Genomic DNA, 16,061 nt, shown 5'->3' with positions numbered 1-16,061 from the left:
TAATTAATTCTTAAAATCATGTAAATAGGCCATGAGGCATGTAACCCAAGCCTAACGATAGGCATGGAGAAAAAGAACAAATTTAGATCCTAAGGAATGTGGAAATTTCTAACAAACGAGACAAGCAAATGATCTCAGACAACAGAGTGTAGCGACTGCTGATCAAATGCACAGAGATTGAGTTCACGGCATGCAAAGATTCAAAACTCATAATTCAGAAATGTAAGTCAAAGCACGCAGAAAAACGAGTCACAACATGCAGAGATTCAGGGTTCAGCATGCAGAAATGCAATTCATAGCACGCAGAGATGCATGTCACAGTATACAGTGATTCAGGACACAGAATGAGATGGTGGAGAATTCTGTGGCTGTTATCCATGATGTCGCTTTCATCATTGATACAGGATGTTAATAAAATTATTTATTGCTGGCTTCATCAAAAGAAAGCAATGCTGCGACTTCGAAGGCACAATTTCTATTGTTTGGTAGCAATGCTTAGAATGAAAGACAAGTCAGGTAATTTCTTACGATGTCGTCCAAGTTAGGTCGATGTTTTGCCACCTGGCAGAGCTGGCATCAAGCCTCCCGGCAGAGCTCTATAGCTCTCTTATTCTCCCTGCAATTTCTTCGGGTTACTCCTCAAAAACAGTCGACCTAACTCCTCGCATCCAAGTTTGAATTACCCGCAACGTCAGGCAGATCTAAGTTGCTGCTAGCGCATCTGGCAACCAGGCAGAATTTTGACGGGCGGTTGCCTTTTAAATTGACCCGAGTTATGAAGCTGAAGTCCTGGTTCTGTGACAGTTATGACTCTCTATTGGCCCGCTGATGGCCCTCCTACGGAAGCTCGGACACATGCTACGGTTCATTCTTCTGTGACGGACCTCCACGCTGGCCTCGGATCCTCCACAACACTGGCAATGTGACCCCAGGACACAGGAAAAGAATCCTGCTATAACAAAGTAATTTATGAAGAAACGTCGGTGATATTTACGGACACAATAACGCATTATTGAAGGGACTGGTGCGTGATTGTAATCGCAGTTAAGGATAGGTATTATTTCGTAGCGAATATGATGATGTTGAGAGTGAATAAGAAATATGGACGTGGCCAGTGAATCTTCGTAAAGATTTGATGCAAACAACTTTGAATCTTTCGTTTATAATTTACTATACATCTTTGTGAATAGATTTCAGCTATTTTCGTATACAATAAGTATACGCTAGGCTCTTTAAAAGTTATTAAGGGCAGCAGCAAACAAATATTTCTCGAAGACATAAGATATCTCAAAGACTTAAGAAATCTCAGTGATATACAAAGACATAAGATGTCTCAAAGATAAGCAAAGATATAATTATTTGTCTCGTAATTCGATAAAAACACATGAAACGTCTCAAAGGGAAGTGAACCCTTTTCTTTTTCCTATGAGAATAGCAGCTAGGCACCGCGCTTGGCCCGGTCAACCAAACAGGAAGGAGGGGGGACAGAGGAAATAAATGTGACCGTCACACGGAGAACCTAACGAGGTTAGCGAGAATTCTTCAAAGTTCCAGCCTGCAAAAGCAGCCGCACTAAAGGGATAAGCCAAGCGGAGCCAATGACCGTTAGCGTGAGCACCCCCGTCACAAAATGGACCAGGACTCTTAAGGCAGCGCCAGTCAAGAAGCCTTCATTTTCAGGCAGGGGTAACGCGTGAATATTTTCTTACCTTTACTACGTCTGTGAAAGTGTATGGTGCTTCAATAAAATGAAGGCTGGCCGTAAACTGAAACGGCTTCTGCGATAAGGTTTGTGCGAAACAAAACATAAGCGGGCGAGTGAGAGGACTAACGAAGGTTCTTGCTTTTTATCGTGCATGTCTTTAGACAAGATAATTTTTTAAAATTAGGATCATCCACCTTGTTTCTGCATCTCTCTATTATCATAACAATTTTGAAAGGGATAAATGATATGGTTCCACAAAAATGCATAGAATGTCAATATGAGTTCCGAGGCAAATCCCATTAAAAAATCAGCTCCAAATTCAAGTTCGGGGAAATTTTCCTTTAATTTTATAATAAATGTTCTTCTCCAACAACATTATTCAAGTTCTGCATGACATTCAGAAATGCGAATCTAAATAAATTAATATTAACGAAATTTGTGTTGAAAAACACGAACGAGTGCAGGTTAAATATAGCGAGAATATCGCTGAACTAATTTGAGTGCTGAAAATAATTTTTCGAAATTAAATTTGAGAAAACCATAACATTATTATCCGTATTATCTTGACAATTAAACTGTATTATTTTCTTATATTAGGTATATTGACCATATTATGTGAGTAAGACCTTAAAATATTAGGTGTGGGAACGCCAAACGCGTCATTGCGTCCAGGGGGTCTGAGTCGCGGGTTCGATTATCGGTGAGCTGTCATATTATTGCAGCATAAACATAGAGGTACGTGAAATAGAATAGTTCTCAAAATCTTCGTTCGCTCGTTTCGATGTGACGCAACACTTAAGCAATATTACTAGTGAATTTTATTTTCATGTATCATTAATCAAACAACTTGTCTCGCTGCAATATCTTGATGATTTCAATGTATTCAGTTGAACATCGACAGAGCATCGAGCACTAACATGAATGCATTGATAGATACGAGTAGAATTTTTACCTTACCTCCTTCCCAAAACTGAGTAAAAATCGAAATGATTGCAATGCCGTTATTTGAGCGTTGAAGCATAGTCGTGCTAGTAACAGTTATACAATATTGTACTGTACGTCAACACAACGTTCCATGAGTGATGTTTATTCAATTTTCTTACTAGAACAATCATTAACATTATTTTTAAATCAAAATTCGCCCAATGAAATTCTAAACGAAATTCTAGATTCGCCCAATGTTAACCAAAAAAAAACCTTTAATATAACGAAATACCATTAATACTTGGAAAATTTACTTTTGCAAACGCATCAGCACACCATTCAAAAAACGAGGTTAATTCAAAACTGCACTAAAAGAATTTTCGTCACGACCCAAGAACAGGTCAAATGGGAGTATAAAGCTGATATTTTTCTACGCCATTTCTCTGTGCGGATGAATTAGAGCTCAAGAAGTTTAACCGCGTTCAGAATTCTGACCAAACTTACCAAGTCAATATGAACTTGGCAAATAATTGAATAACTCTGCGGGCAAGTTTTGTTTCATTTGAGCTCGCACAATAATTGACGGCACTGCAGTGTGGGCCTGCGAGCCCTGCGCACCGAGAGGAACATGAACAAGTTTTACATGTCGAAGAAATAACGCAAATGTCATAATTATTATCATTTCGTATCGCACGAATTGAAATATGAAAGTTTGTATTCAAATTGCCAAACAATTGTCCACGTGAATTTTTGAAATAAGAGCATTTAAGCAAGTAATTCGATGAGAAGTAAATTAAACATTTCTTCATCATGTTTGTGCATTCCGTCAACCGTATACTGGACATTTATAATAACTCACATCAATATTACTCTCATTCTATGAAACCTCGAGCTTTGTCAGTCAAAATTCTAAGGGAATTCAGCAAAAAAATTATTATTTAAACAGAATAAGAGCAAATTAGATGTTCGGACTAAAACTGGTCAGATATCAACAACATTTAAGTATCTGTTAACGTGTATCATGTATATGTACGAGTACGTACATATGCATCATTACGATATTTATATAAAATTTTGCAAAATTTTGGAATCTTTCATAGCAATCTTATAATAAATTGATGAATAACGCTAAAACAACACTATATTAATGGTTAAAAACTACCTATAAGCATAATTGAGAAAATAACAAGCATAAACACATAACACGGCCATAACCCACACCAACATCCCCACATAACACATCAACATCATCATTACATAACACAACAATGTCCTACACCAACATAACATGTTACAGCGCCAACATCCCCCCACATCCCCCACATAACACCGGCATATCACGGCGGTCTTGCACTGTGGCGCCGCCCACATGAGCACAACTCAGCGGCAACTCATCTAAACTCGCGACGTCGGGCGTCGTTCAGGAGACCTGGATAACGATTACGAACTTGCAGCTGCATCCCACGCAGAGATGAGTGACGGTTCGTGCCACGCAGAGATGAGTGACGGTTCGTGCCACGCTGAGATGAGTGACGGTTCATGCCACGCAGAGATGAGTGACGGTTCGTGCCACGCAGAGATTAGTGACGGTTCGTGCCACGCTGAGATGAGTGACGGTTCATCCCACGCAGAGATGAGTGACGGTTCGTGCCACGCAGAGATGAGTGACGGTTCGTGCCACGCTGAGATGAGTGACGGTTCGTGCCACGCAAAGAGTTGTGACGTTTCACGCCACGCAGAGATTAGTGACAGTTCGTAGCACCCAGACATGAGTGACGGTTCATGCCACGCAAATGTAAATGACGGTTCGCGGCACGCAGGGCTGAGTACCGATTCTTAACACTCAGACATGAATGACTGTTCGTTCCACAGTGAGATCAGCTACGGTTCGTTTCACGCACGAACAGCAGGATGGAACTCATGAGGTAGTGTTTGTACTCACAGAGACATGTGGCTATTCGTATATAGCTCGCAAAGATGAGTGATGCTTCATGCCATGCCACGCGGAGACGACAAAGGCTTCATGCCACGCAGATACGAGCAACGGCCTAGTTCTGAAATTATTCAGTGTCATCTCGAGTCAAGACCTGCAACAACACTGAGCAGAGGCTCAACAAATTATGCGTTTTTTTTCAAATCTAATTAAGATTACATAAGTTAATCGCAACTATAACAGATGCAACCAACAATCGTTTTCGTGTTGGGCATTGGACACTGTGATGGCTGTAGCGATATTAAGATGTAATGGGAGGAAATCTTCGCAATATTAGAGACGTAATATTCGCAATATTGGCTAGGTAATATCGCATAGTCGGCGTACACACAGGTTACGGACCATTGCCAGCACTATATTTTCACTGCAAAGAAGAGCCTCTTTTTCTCTGTTCCGAACCCAGCCTTGCATGTACGAGTTTGAGCGCGGGCTGCCGGGTGGTGAATTATACTCAGTTGTACGTGAGTGATACTCAGTGTTGTATGCGAATGATACTTATTATTGCCCGTGAATGATATTCAGTGGTGTACGTGAATGACATTCTGTGTTACACGTAAATTATACTCAGTGTTACAGGTCATATAATATGTGAGTGAGTGATATTCAGCGTTGCACTCGTGCGATGCTCAGTGTTATACTAGGACGATACTCAGTGTGGCATGAACGTGTTGGGCAGATTCGCCCAGGAAAAATTTATTCACTGAATACACTATAGTTCTTATGCTCTATTTTGTTAGTTAATTGGTAACAAAATCTTTGGTAATCGTTATTCCGGATCGTTGGTAATACAAGCCGTGCAGACTAATAAGCAGTGTGTGAGACTACGATCCTCAGGAGGGGATTCGCAACAACTGCCACAGTCTGCAGCTTGTCGAACATCTGCTATTCATATAACGTCTGCAGCATCTGTTATCTACAACGTCTACTGTGTATATTACGTCTGTAACATCTATTGCAAATGAAACGTTTGCAGCGTCTGCCGCCGCCACAACCCTCTGCTGCCACATTTCAAAAACGCTCAAAGCTGTCAGAAACTACACATACTTTGAAGGCCTTACGTACTGTCCCTTCCGCATCTATTGCCTCCGTAATGTCTACAGCACCTTTAATGTCTGCAGCACCCACGATATTTAAAGAAGCCATAGGTAATGCTGGAGGCTTCCACAATGTCTGACCAGCCTTAATGTATGTAGCAACATCCCGCCTGACTTCTTGAATCAAACCACCTAAAAAACAGTTCATTTTTGTGTTAACTTTGTCATACCCGTTTTGCTCCATGTCAGTTCATCACCAGCCCTGTACCTGTGAACAATAAACTTGCCTCACACCTTAGTCCAGCCTCTCCCTAGCCTCTGAGTTTCAGTAAACTTTATTCCAGCATTGTCACCATCAAACTTTACATTTCCAACGCTTCAAATACGTCTACTGCAACCATTATGTCCAGTGACTCCATAGTGTCTGCACCTGCCATAATGTCTGCAGGCGCCTCATTGCCTGGTTCGCTACAAAATATATTCAAATTCCAAAAAGTCTGTCCGCCCAATGTTTGCAGCAGCCCCGATGTTTGCGCCTCTGCAATGTCTACGTCTGAAAAAAATCAACAAATCACTCACGTCAAGAACTCCTAAATGCCTCATGGCTTTATGACCTCTGAGACGCATTAACGTCTGGTGTCTGTGCTACGTCTAATCCCTTTATAACCTCTGCAACACACTCACGCCAGACGCAATTCCACAAAGTCGAAACTTCTCTGCAACCCTACACAACGTTTGCAACCAAACACAACGTCTGCAACCCTACACAACGTCTGCAACCCCACGCAACGTCTGCAACCCCCACACAACGTCTGCAACCCCACACAACGTCTGCAACCCTACACAACGTCTGCAACCCGACAACGTCTGCAACCAAACACAACGTCTGCAACCAAACACAACGTCTGCAACCCTTCACAACGTCTGCAACCCACACAACGTCTGCAACCCCACACAACGTCTGCTACCCTACACAACGTCTGCAACCCACACAACGTCTGCAACCCTACACAACGTCTGCAACCCCACACAACGTCTGCAACCCTACACAACGTCTGCAACCCACACAACGTCTGCAACCCCACACAACGTCTGCAACCCACACAACGTCTGCAACCCCACACAACGTCTGCTACCCTACACAAGGTCTGCAACCACCACAACGTCTGCAACCACCACAACGTCTGCAACCACCACAACGTCTGCAACCCCATACAACGTCTGCAACCCCACACAACGTCTGCAACCCTACACAACGTCTGCAACCCTACACAACGTCTGCAACCCCCACAACGCCAGCAACTCCAACTCCTGCGAACAAAAGTCTGGCAGTAGCTCTTCAGTCGCAACGTTGTCGTGCAGCCCAGTTTTACTGTCATCAGATGTCTGCCGCCGCCTAATTGAAGGCAAAATAATGGTATTAGTGAGCGAAGTATTGTCTGCAGCAGACGACACTGAGAATGTCCTCTGGCATTCTTCTTTTTGTTTCGGTTTATATTATTTGAGTCCTCAGAATTGAGGTCGAAAAACAGCAAATAGAAATAAAAATTGCAAGAAATGACTCCTCGTTATCAGTGTTTTTTTTGTGAGTATTTTTTGCGCGTTTATTAATAAAATTATGCTACATAATTTTATGTTCATGAGCTGGATAATATGTCAAATCAGACTCCTATATTCAAACCAATCAAAGTTCGGATTGAATCTCTTGTTCATTCATGAAGTGAGTAGTGGTTAGCTTTCATCGTTGTTGTTTATTTATTGCACTAATGATGAATTCGAAATGTCAGAAGAAAGACTGCCACATATTTGCAACTCTGAATTTACTGATTACGTCCGTTATTCGGCTCAACTCAATATAATGCGCTGGGTCCATGACATGACGAACGAAAACAAAAAATGTGGCCCGTTGCTCCATCACATCACGCACCGTTTATGTTGATACAAATTTAAGTTTACGCTTTTTGACGTTAACTCAACTTTAAGTAGGCAAACTTTACGTTGACACCAGTTTACGTTGACACCAGTTTACGTTGACACCACCTTACGTTGACACCAGTTTACGTTGACACCAGTTTACGTTGACACCACCTTACGTTGACACCAGTTTACGTTGACACCAGTTTACGTTGACACCAGTTTACGTTGACACCAGTTTACGTTGACACCAGTTTACGTTGACACCAGTTTACGTTGACACCAGTTTACGTTGACACCAGTTTACGTTGACACCAGTTTACGTTGACACCAGTTTACGTTGACACCAGTTTACGTTGACANCTGCTGTGCTCTTCACTGCACTGCTGTGCTCTTCACTGCACTGCTGTGCTCTTCACTGCACTGCTGTGCTCTTCACTGCACTGCTGTGCTCTTCACTGCACCGCTGAAAGTACTGCCCCACTATTAACCAAACTATTCTCATCTCATCACTGAGCACGGCTGAGCTCTGCGTTGCAGTTTGCAGTGATGAACAGTGAAAATTAATCAAAGTTTCAGTTGATCAGATCAGTAAGGGCTTGATTGAGCGGTGATAAAGAGGATTGCCATTTAACGACTTAATTGCCTGCGATGGGGAAATCGTTCAGTTATTCGACCACCCATTCACACATACATTTCATTCATGCGTTCGCTCCTCATACACATACGCTTTATTCATTCATGCACTTCTTACACAAGTACGCTTCAATCATGCATTCGCTCCATGCACATACAATAAGCTTCATTCATGCGTTCGCTCCATTCACACTTACATTTCATTCATGCATTCGCTTCATACACATATACACTTCATTCATACATTCGCTTTATACACATATACGCTTTATTCGTTCATTTATTTTTACTATGACATTCTATTTATTCAAGAGCAGCCCTTAGTTTCACTATTACGTAATCAGGTGCAAATTTTGACAGTGAGCGTAGCCACAGCATCACCGTTGCAAACAGGATTAGTGAAGAAAGCTTTGGTGTTGCAGCTGTTGATGTTGCAGGTATTGGTGTTATAAGTGCTGGTGTTGCGGTGTTTTTAGGTTGCTGCGTACGAGTTAATTTTGCAGAATTTGGTGATGCGGGTGTTAGTGATGTCGGTGTCGGTGAGTAAATGCTCTATTTGCATTTCTTGTGTTTATGATTTTGATCTTATTTGTACCGATGCTGCACTATTTGGGTGTTGGAAGCTTCAGTATTACAGGTTTAAGTATTGTGGGATAAGCGAGGCTGATGTTGTTGTTGTAGGTTCTTTTGTTGCAATCGTTTGAGATGTACGTCTCTATGTGGGTATTATAAGTGTAAATGTTATAGTTGCTCTAAATGTTAGAAAAATATTGCACTCTTCCATCGCCCATACTTCATAGTCCAGCGCAATACACGACGTTTAGAGCAGTGAAAAATGTCCGCGTTAATATAAATCGCTGAGAAAACCCGCGCTGCGAAACATCGAAATATATATGTTGGTTTCTCTAAGGAAATTAATCTTAATATTTTACCAAATTTTAACGCAGCATGTTTTACTGTCTGATTTAACCGACCGTGGATTGAAGAACATTTCATTAAATGTGTCGTCAGAGGGTTTACAATAAATTTTATAATGAAATTTAGTGAATGATTCAGTTTTTCTAATGAGGTCCTTTCAAGTTTGGTCATTATCCTCTAGTGAAAATAATGATCGAATAAGCTTTACAATAACGATATGATTTTCACTAAAGGTATCTAAATAAATGACCCCAAAATCTCACCCCCGCTCCAGCCATTGTGCCAGCGGCAGGCCTGGCGGTGCGACCCAACCTCGGCTGCCCTCATGCCGCTATAAATACCCAGCCTTCCAACGCTGCCTTGTCCAGCTCCTGCTTGCCATTCTTGCTGCCTGCGCTGCCACCACCTGCCATCGTGTGCCCAGCTCCCTCCTGCTATTATTGCTGCCTGCGTTGCCACCACCTGCCATCGTGTGCCCAGCTTCCTCATGCAATGTATATACCGCTTTTATTGGCACCACCTGCCACCATCTGCCACCATGAGTCCAGCTCCGTCTTGCTATTCTATATGCCTGCGCTGCCACCGCAAGCCCAGCCACGCCCAGCTCTTGCCTGCCATTCTTGCTCTAACTTTTTTTCATTCTCAATCTGTTAATGAATTAGTAAATTTGCATGTTTCCTGAGTGCTAATGGCAGTCATTCGCTCTTAAGAGTTGATCATTGCAGCCCAGTAGCGATGCAGCGATGCATATACGAGGCGCAGACATCAAGTTTCGTCCCTGTTCAGTTCATTGTTTACGGTATCCGATGGTCTACACGGTATTGTCAGCCTGTAGCGTCTGATGAGGTGAGGGATCTGTCCACTTTAAGGGTAAACTCGGGGTAAACATCATCGTTTATCTGGTATTTTCATGTGTTAAAGATTGCCGCATTTTTCTGATTTACGAAATCACAAAATAAAGCCAGCCGAGGTGCCCGTGGCAGCTGTCACGCTTCGTTAGGCACGCGCCCCTGGACGGCGGCAAGGCAAGCGAGCTTCGTAATGCTGTTACCGAGACAGCCCTGCGACTGCAGTTGCTGTTGCTATATTGTTGTTTGTATTGTTGTTGCCATCTTGCATCATAAACCTCTGTTAGAGTAGCTGCTGCTATTGCTACGGCTGCTGTTACCACAGCACTTACTGATGAAACTAATGCTATTGACTTCGCTACCTTGTTATTTTTCAGAAGCAATCTGCATTGCTTCTGCTGCTGTTTGCAGCGAATTGCCTCGATTTTCCAAAAAGCTAATGCTAGTGCTGTCTCTGATATTGCTGACACAGCTACTGCTGCAGCAGCTACATATATTATTACCACTCTTTCATTTATTGCTGTCATTACCGTTGCTGCGGTTTTCGCAATTGCTAATACAGCTGTTACCGCATCCAGGATGAAATTACTTCTGCTGCTGTTAATAATTTCCTTTCAGCTGCAGCTGATGGCCCTGCAGCGTCTCTAACTGCTCGCGCTGCTGCTGTTGCCACCAACAGCTCTATTACATTTGCTGTGTAACTGCTACTACTGCCACAATTTAAAATGATGCTACCGAAGGAAATTTTGATACTGCTGCTGCTGCTGCTGCTGTTGTGGCTACTGCCGACAATACTTATGTATAAGAATGACTTTTGCTAACACTTTTTTTACGGTTACCTTTGATTCATGATGAGATACCTGAATTATAGTGCAATGACAGCAATATTTAATGTATGATGAAATATCATCCTTGTAGTGTGGTGAATGCAATATTTAATGTATGATGAGATATGGACCTCATATTACAGTTATTGCAATATTCAAGCAAGTGCTCTGTTCGTATTCACCCCCGGTGAGCTGCAGCAACAACGCCATGCATTTCTCGAGCGGACGACCCCCACGGAGCGGCCGACGCGGCGCCCCGAAAATCACACTTAATTTCCGGGATAGAGACGCTCGGCATTCCGTTCAGCAGAGTGTAAATAGAGCGTGTAGCCATGACGACTACTGCAACGCAGTGTACAGTGTACTGAGTACAAATACTGTCACTAAAATGCAGTACTAGGCTTCTTGGCACGTAGACATACTGCCACTGAAATGCGGATGACAGTGTACACGTAAATACTGTCTATATGATATAGTTTAGGCTTCCCGTTTACAGGAGTCAATGCTACGGTAAAATATGGTTGGTTAATTTTATGTAAGCGTTCAATATCGTGAGTTCATGAGTTTATATTTGATGAAAGCCTTTGAGAATGAGATTTCAAATCCACAGTAACTATAGGCTGCAATCTTCGATTGGATTTTTCACCTTTTGGCTCCGCAACAATTAGGTAAAACAATATTTAGCTTTATAAATGAAAAGGATTTCTTTGTGCTATATCAACCAAAGACCATAATCCATCTCTACCTAACATTTCTTTTTTCAGTTAATTATCTTTTATTTTGAGCGCTTTTTTTTCATTTATGGAAAAAATTGATTGTGCTTGCCATGTCCGTCTGTCCGTCCGTCCGTCTATCTGTCCGTCCGTGACTTCAAGTTTTCGTCGACGAAAAAATTAGCTCTCTGTCACTCACTGCAGTGAGTACTGAGTTACATTTTTTTCTTTTTTTCCCGTCAATATTGTGGGTTAATTATGGTATTTCAAAATTTCAGGAATTTTTACGTCATCATTGTCACGTTTCAAAAAGTTTCTGTGATATAGAATCACTTCTCAAATATCGAAGAAAAATTCCAATACTGAAAATTCAAGATCGCGCTGATTTACATCGCCCCAATAATCTTCTCAACGGTTGGGTGTCCGTGAAAAATGTTTCAAATATTCACGCCAATCATACATGACCTTCAGAGCGAGATCAATCAACGAGGCATGATGGCGTCAGACTAAATGCTATTCTCTTCATCATTTTTTTAAATGCTAAATAATAGCTAAATGTCGCTTACATGCCTGAGATATCAAAAGTCGCATCGTTCCTTATTTCTTTTATAGCACAGATCCATATATTTTACTCGTGATTTTAAAGCTTCTCAGCCAATATCTTAAGAAGATTAAGCCAATATCTTAAGCCAGATTTTTTCTCAGCCAATATCATCAAGAAATCACCGGATAAAAGAACATTGTCTTCAGAGAGAACATCAAAAGCGTTTTAAAGAATGGGAGGAAATAATATAAGTATACTATAAGTCACCTAAACCAATTTACGATGAGCAATCAGAGTGGCGGTGACCGTAAATAAAAACGTTACGGCGACCGTAACTTATTACGAGGCTAATGAAAAGTTTCTTCTGATTGTAAAACGCTAAGGAAGAACGCAGTGCCTGAAGAACGCAGGAGACTGAAGACTGCAGTGCCTGACGTACGACTCAATTGATGACCCGAGTGCGAGTGATGAGTTCGTTCCATTACAGTCGTCTTAGCATTGAATGAAAAGAAGATTTTCCTAGCTGCAATTTATAAGAACGGTAGGAGTTTAGAAGATGAGATTTTTCGGCCTATTAGGTAACTCATATTTTAATAGTGTTCAGCTTGTAGAAATAAAAATTTCTATTATGCGTCAAATCTGCATTCGATGTGCAGCGTTTACGGAAGTAAACCATCATATACGTTCACAATAAAAACATTGTTCACGTCTTCAGCGTATATCGCACGCAAAAATTTGACGGTCTGAAAACATTAATGGACTATATTCAAGATCAGATTACATTTTTATTGGTATTGCAATAGGCATATTACAAACATTGATTTTAGATAAAAAAACGTAAAACTGTGCACCCAGAGATATGACAACACAAATGTTAGAGGTCGGACGACGCGGGCGTGGTTGGCACTGAATATTTCACGGGGCACCACTGAGCGTCAAGCTGGCACGGTATTCTTCCGACGGGTTCATACTGCCTGACACAGTAGCGTGGAGTTTCTCAAATTCAAGGAACAAAAAGCGAAATTCGTTACCCATGACGTGATTAATTGTGAGATGCGTTCAAGATAATACCAAGATAACAAGATGATCAGTTCTGCTACGGGTGGTAGAGGTTCAGCGGAAAATTCAAACGCTTGCATTCCGACTATATTCTATCACCCCTAATAAGCGCCAAAAACAGAAGCCTCGAAGAAAATATCACAGAACAAGTAGATTTTTTGTATTTGACTGTTTTTTTAAACTTTAGTCTATTGATTTTTGACGAGACTTGTAGTCTTTACGTTAGATTCTAGATTAATCTACGGAATATGATGTTTTCATTTGAGGCAGAGGTGATTAATCTCAACTCTCAATGGGTAATTCACTGATTATTCGTGAACATTTTTACATTCTTATCATAAATTAATCGCGACTACATGAACGGAAATACGTATGAGCCAATGAACGTTTTCCCAGCTTTGTGGCTGCACGCACGTAGGCTAGAAATTTCAAGAAAAAAACGACGTATAACATAAGTGAAAAAATATAACTCAGTACCCACTGCAGTGAGTGACAGAGAGCGCATTTTCTCGTCGACGAAAACTTGAGGTCACGGACAGACGGACGGACAGACAGACGGACAGACAGACAGACAGACGGACAGACGGACATGGCGAGCACAATAGTGCATTTTTTCCATAAATGAGAAAATGCGCTAAAAATCAAAAATATTTTCTACATAAGTGAAAAAATATAACTCAGTACCCACTGCAGTGAGTGACAGAGAGCGCATTTTCTCGTCGACGAAAACTTGAGGTCACGGACAGACGGACGGACAGACGGACGGACAGACAGACAGACAGACGGACAGACGGACATGGCGAGCACAATAGTGCATTTTTTCCATAAATGAGAAAATGCGCTAAAAATCAAAAATATTTTCGCCGTTGCCACAAATTTCAGAGCACAAATGATCATGAAAATCACGGCAAAAGTTCCACGTCCATCGCTGGAAATGAGTTTGACAAGTCATGTCTCTCGAGAGAGGGCCTAATTGCCGGCGTTTTATCTTTCAAAGCGGACCAAACTTGTTTCAAAACTTGACAGATTTTCCATCAATTCATGAAAAGCGGATTGATGTAGGAACGCTGGTGGTGCATCTGTCAGCTTTTCACGGATGGGCAGAGAGAGAGGGCGGGGAATATTTGATGAAGAAAATATTTAAAATAATCACACGAAGGTTTGGAATGACTGATGCATCTCAGTATTAAGCCTTGATATGTCGAAAAAATTCCTTTTCGACGTGAAACATCATCTATTACGCTAAATATGTAGCACACTATTTGCAATATACGCTGCTACCTGTATAAAAACTGTAAGCTTAGCACTATTAAACGACTTCAAACATTTAGATTTATCCTGCGTACTCTAATCCTAAGATAATTTGAACTAAACCCAACAATTAAAGTAGAGTAGATTTTCGGAGCAAAATAAACCAAATCACATGGATAAGTGGGAAATATAAGAAATAAGGAAGAAGATGTGGGTAAAACAGAAGTTATTTCCTAACCGAGACACTCACCCTGGGAAGCTGAGATCAGTGAAGGGAGATGTGACGAGGGCGACGACGGACATGACGTGTTATCAGGTACAGTTCGTTGCTACATATCTCTGGTACTGTTTATCATTCAAATTTCAACGACAAATTTCCAATAAACTTTGGTTGAAGAGGAAGGAAAAAGTGGAAAAATAATTTGCAGATTCTCTATCTGAAGCTGGAAATGTCTTTTATCAAAACACTTGCATTCAGAATCTCATCAAGAATGTTATGTGAAGGAACAAGCAACATTCATGTAACGTATGTTGAACTCGTACGATATCTGTCCAGAAGTAAGAAAATCAAATTATCATTGGAAAGATGACCTATATGTGCACTTAATGAGAGCCTAAGTATTATTTTTAATTGCCGAGCAAGGCATGAAAGTAACTCGCTGCAATTCATAAAACGTATGTGTTATCATTAATTTCGATGCTTAAATGAAAATTATTATAAATTTAAACACAGTATCTTTAAATTATACAGACAATCAGGATACTAAACTAAAACTTATTGTTAAACAAATTTATCCCTTGCAGTTTTGTTATTAAGTTATTCATACGGGGGTGCTTCAAGAAAGAAACCTCTTAATAGTGTAAGGCATCCCATTGATAGCCTCTGCAATAAAGCTGATCCACACAAATGCTTCATTTTTAGCTCGCCGTGCTCATGTTTTGAAATCATCACTGTTCATTTGAGTGGCACCGCTTGCTCTTCTGTGTGAAATTTATACGGAAATTTTCCGCTCCTGTAATTTCAGTGTCCGATGACGAACTCTTAATATTATTATGTAACCTCAGTCTTCATGTTAATTACTACTTGTCATAATAATGTAAAAAGATCCCATGATAACGGAAACCTGTTAAATTTTTTAGTTTAGAAACTTCTCGATGGATTTCATTTGTCACGCAGGCTTCAATTCTCACACCTGGAAAGGTGACGGCGGTGGAGTGTGCGCCGGTCAAACGGAGATCAATAGCCTACGTAGCCTAGCGTGTTGCAACTCCATGCTTATCACCGCATGAATTAATGCAGTTGTGCATTGCAAATGTCGTTCCTCGCCCTTCCCCTCGGCCGCACTCTTCACTGAATGTCGCGAGCCGCCCCGTACATCACGCAAACTTCCGTCACTGCCTGGTCATGCCATCGTGACCAGCCAGGGCATGTATCGCGTCGCTGACACATGGTACGCAATTGGTTCAAGTTTCATCACCTTGGAGAAATTCGTAAGTTTTAATAATCTTAGTTGGATCAGCTCATCATCAGGCAAAATTTGCAAGAAAGTAGAACCATATTAAACTCAGGGGTTAAATAGGGTCATCGAGAGACCTGGAATGCCTGCAGAGGTGAAATTAAAGTACAACGAAATTCAATGCCCAAGCCATAATACAATATGAAGATCGTCTCGAAAAATAAACGAAAAACTCTTC

At 41.2% G+C, this 16,061-nt stretch overlaps 1 protein-coding gene across 1 annotated transcript in view; it reads right to left on the bottom strand.

Annotated features, from left to right (window-relative positions):
• The window catches only part of LOC108678736, a 64,974-nt gene extending 50,078 nt beyond the window's left edge, over window positions 1–14,896 (bottom strand). The window contains exon 1 of the mRNA XM_047884416.1: window positions 14,617–14,896. The gene's annotated coding sequence lies outside the window, so the exon portion shown is untranslated. The remainder of the gene's footprint in view (window positions 1–14,616) is intronic.
• Window positions 14,897–16,061: the final 1,165 nt, after the last annotated feature.

The sequence above is a fragment of the Hyalella azteca genome, unplaced genomic scaffold, assembly GCF_000764305.2.
Source record: "Hyalella azteca isolate HAZT.00-mixed unplaced genomic scaffold, Hazt_2.0.2 contig15432, whole genome shotgun sequence".
Lineage (NCBI taxonomy): Eukaryota > Metazoa > Arthropoda > Malacostraca > Amphipoda > Hyalellidae > Hyalella > Hyalella azteca.
This window is presented reverse-complemented; position numbering and strand designations above follow the sequence as displayed.